The 5,000-nt window shown below is 30.5% G+C and overlaps 2 non-coding genes across 2 annotated transcripts; both read left to right on the forward strand.

Annotated features, from left to right (window-relative positions):
• Window positions 1-317: 317 nt before the first annotated feature.
• TRNAQ-CUG (transfer RNA glutamine (anticodon CUG)) lies at window positions 318-390 on the forward strand. The gene has a single exon. It is a non-coding gene; the product is annotated as a tRNA-Gln (tRNA).
• A 3,749-nt stretch (window positions 391-4,139) lies between these two features.
• On the forward strand, window positions 4,140-4,212 carry TRNAQ-UUG (transfer RNA glutamine (anticodon UUG)). The gene has a single exon. It is a non-coding gene; the product is annotated as a tRNA-Gln (tRNA).
• Window positions 4,213-5,000: the final 788 nt, after the last annotated feature.

Genomic DNA, 5,000 nt, shown 5'->3' on the forward strand with positions numbered 1-5,000 from the left:
TGTATATATACACATATATATATAAGTATATATATACATATATACTTATATATATACTTTTATATATATATATATATATATATATATGTATGTATATACACACACACACAACCAGAGACACACACACACACATATATATACATATGTACTTATATATATGTATATATATATATATATATATATATGTGTGTGTGTGTGTGTGTGTGTGTGTGTGTGTGTGTGTGTGTGTGTGTGTATACATACATAACCAGAGACACACACGCACACACACACATATATAGAGATATGAAGGTAGAGATAACCGCAACATATATGAAGTTCTCATGGTGTAGTGGTCAACATGACTGACTCTGAATCAGGAGAGCTCGGGTTCGATTCCCGATGAGAACAACATAATCACAACTTTTTCTTTTATATTTGATAGTATGTAGGCATATTATCAACTATAAAGCATAATAGTGACAGAAATATAAGAAGAGGGAGACGGAGAAGGAAACATGCATTATTTTGTGCGTCATGATTCGGATGTAGAGATGATAGTGAGATAAAAATCAATGTAATCGGCCGGTTTGTTAAAATTGTGCAAAACTTGACCCAGAAGTAGATGTATATCGGCCTATCTATCTAATAGATATACAATAATCTATCTATCTACCGGTAGATATGCGTCAAGACTGATAGATATGTATTTATTTCAATATACAAACATGTCTGTGGAGAGAATCATTCAGAAAAAAAACAACATAAATTGTGTTAATGATTATATTTTTTTACTTATAATCTAGGGCAATGTAATGATATGGGACACAGCCATATACGAAGATAATTCTTGAGTAAAATAAGGGAATAACAAAAGTATTACAAAAAGTTCTATTCATGTGTGTGTGTGTGGGGGGGGTCTGCATGTATGTTTGTATGTCTGTGTGTAGGATATTCTTTCTCACGTATCAGAAAGAGTACATTCAAGATTTTCATTCTGATTTTATATGACCTTACGGAATCCAAATGACCAAATTTAGGCGAGATAACGGAAGCATACATCACAGAGCGAAGGGTTAGGCAGAATCGTGGGTGTTATAGATACAGTGTCATGATAATTGAAGGGAAAGGTAATATGAAAGGGAAACGATCTGTTGTCTTAGTTGATAATTGTGTCTATGTCTTGTACTGATAACTATGCGCGGAGTTTGGATGTGATGACTTTGAGGTTATTTTGGTTAATTTCTTGATGTTTGTTTGTATCTATTTCATTTATTTTGTCTTTCTCTCTCCTCTCTCTTTGTCTTCGTCCCTCTCTCCTCTCTATTTGCCTTCGTCCCTCTCTCCTTTTCGTGTCTTTTTTCTCTCCTTCTCTCTCTCTCTCTCTGACCTCTGGCTTCTTTAGTACAGTTTCACAGCTTTAAATTTTAGCGCTTCATTGAATACATAAGATGTACGAATTCACCTTTCATAGGATGATGGAACAAATGCTTAGGTTAAATAAACCATTATTATTAGGAAAAATCGTCGAAAAAGAGCAATTTGCAGACCCGCGTTCGAGAATGTTCCATGCCAAGTGTGGAATCACACGTAGGCCTATTTTGGGTTAGGATTTTTATTTGTTGTTTTGATTGTTTTCATTTCGTCGTTTTGTTTCTGTCGATACGAATGATAAAGGAAATTCCACATGAGCAGATAGAGAAGTATTATTAATGTTTATTCAGCTATTCCAGATAAATTCTATCAAAAACATATATATACATATATATCTAAATATGCATAATTGTTTATATATTTTCATATGATACCACTACGCTATTAAAAAAATAAATAAATAAATAAATATATATATATATATATATATATATATATATATATATTCATATATTTATATACACATATATTTGTGTAGGTGCATATATATGTATATGTATATATACATACATACATACATACATATACATATGTATACACACACACACACACACACACACACACACACACACACACACACACACACACACACACACACATATATATATATATATATATATATATATATATATATATATATATATATATATATATATATATTCGCATTACATATTCAGTTAAGGTCTATGATGTCTTGAATATCTCGTCTGAAGATGAACCTTATTGCATTTCCGACATCAGCATCAAACTCGGGGATGAAGAGAATTGTTCTCTGAAACAAAGGCTTCTTGAACATCGCTCTTCTGGGAGGTGGATTAAGGGAGAGAATACGGCGTTTAAGGAAACACGAAGCGGGAATGTATGTGTGTACGTATGTCATATATATGTGTGTGTGTTTGTGTGTGTTAAAGTGTGTGTGAAATTGTAAATATATATTTTATAAATGCTTATATGCTTGTATATATATATATATATATATATATATATATATATATATATATATATATATATATATATGTATATATATATATATATATATATATATTTATATATATGTATATATATATATATATATATATATATATATATATATATATTTATATATATATATATATATATATATATATATATATATATATGCGCGCGTGTGTGTGTATATATATAGTTATATGTACATACACACACACACACACACACACACACACACACACACACACACACACACACACATATATATATATATATATATATATATATATATATATATATATATGTATATATATATTTATATATATGTGTATGTATATATATCTATATAGATATATACGTATGAATACTCGTATATACATATATACATACATACATATATATACAAATATATATACATATATATATATATATATATATATATATATATATATATATATGTGTGTGTGTGTGTGTGTGTGTGTGTGTGTGTGTGTCTGTGTGTGTGTGTGTTTGCATATATGTTTATATTCACATATGTTTATATTCATGTATATAAGTATATAGCCATATCTATGTATCTCTATCTATCTATATATACATATGCAAATTTGTATATATTTGTATGTATGTGTGTGTGCTGTATATTTTTGTGTGTATCTGTATGTCTATATATCTATTTTTATCTGTATATATATACACACACATATATATTCATATATATAAAGATATATATGCATTTACGTATATATGCATAGCATGTGATATATATAAATATATAGATATATATATACATATATATATATATATATATATATATATATATATATATGTGTGTGTGTGTGTGTGTGTGTGTGTGTGTGTGTGTGTGTGTGTGTGTGTGTGTGTATGTATATGTACATACACACACATACATGTATATATATATATATATATATATATATATATATATATATATATATATATATATATGCACACACACACACACACACACACACACACACACACACACACACACACACACACACACACACACACACATATATATATATATAGATATATAGATAGATAGATAGATTTAAATATGTGTATCTATATGTCTCTGTGTTTATACACACACACATACACACACACATATATATATGTCTGTGTATATGAATATACCCAAGATATATAAATACTAGTGTATGTGTGTGTGTTTGTGTTTGTGTCTTTATGAGTGTTTTCTGTATAAATCTGTATGTATACGTAAACCTGTGTGCGTGTGTGTGTAGCAAATGATGCATAGTGAGGATACTGTGGAGGAGAAGAGGACAACCGAAAAATGTGACGTAAAGCGACATCAAACTCCAGGCAAGAGAAAATGAAGGAGAAAGAAATTATTTATTCCTCTTTCTGTCTCTCTCCCACTTTCCCTCTGTCTCTCTCTACTCCTCCTCCTTCTATTCGCCCTTCTGATGTACACAAAGTACATGATTTTCTATTTTAGTCTCAGTACATGTGATCGGTGTATAGATAGACATGGCATATAGTTGCTAAAGTTTAGGAAGGGTATTTGATATCTTTCAGCATGAACAGTAAATGTATATGAATGAATATGAATCTAAATATATGCATATATTTATATCTATATATATACACACACAAACAAAATATACATATATATACATTGGTAGAGAGAGAGAGAGACAGACAGACAGACAGAGAGAGAGAGAGAGAAACATACATATATATAGATGGTTTCCCTTCCAAAGTTTTAAGTTCTCATGGTGTAGTGGTCAACACGACTGACTTTGAATCAGGAGAGCCCGGGTTCGATTCCCGATGAGAACTACACAACGTAACTTTTTATTTTACATCTAATAGTGTGTAACAGTAACACAAAGATAAGGAGAGGGAGAGGGAGAAGGAAGAATACACTTTTGTTTGTGATGAGTCAGATGTGGTGATGATGATTGTGTGCATAATTGTGCACATAATGATAATCAAGATAATCGACGGACATGCATACTCACGGAAATAGATACACATCGGTGTATGTATCTAACAGATATGCATTGAAATATATATCTGGTAGATATGTCTAGATGCATCAATTTCAGTATACATGCATGTCCGTATAACAAATATTCGTTGGGTCGGACCTCCCAGAATTGTAACAAACCGGCCAGTGGATGACTATTTAATATGTGTATGTGGAGGGAATAAAAAAAAGAATAAATAAATAATAGAAAATAAAAAAATAAAAAAATATGAATTGCGTTTCAGAGATTTATGATTTATAATCAAGGACAATATAATGATACTGGAACTGCTGTATACGAAGATAATTCTGGAGTAAAATAAAGGAATAACAAAAGTATTGAAAAAGATCTATTTATGTGTGTATATGTGTGCGTTTTTGGGTGTGTCTACATATATGTTTATATGTCTATATAGGAAACCCTCGCTCACGTATCAAAGAAAGTGCATTCGAGACTCATTCTGATTTTATGTGACCTTGCAGAATCCAAATGACCAAATTTGGGCGAGACAACGGAAGCATAAATCACAGAGCGAAGGGTAAGGCAGAATCATGGGCGTTGTAGGTACAAGGTCAGGTTGATTGAACAGAAAGGTAA

Source organism: Penaeus vannamei, chromosome 15 (assembly GCF_042767895.1).
Source record: "Penaeus vannamei isolate JL-2024 chromosome 15, ASM4276789v1, whole genome shotgun sequence".
NCBI lineage: Eukaryota > Metazoa > Arthropoda > Malacostraca > Decapoda > Penaeidae > Penaeus > Penaeus vannamei.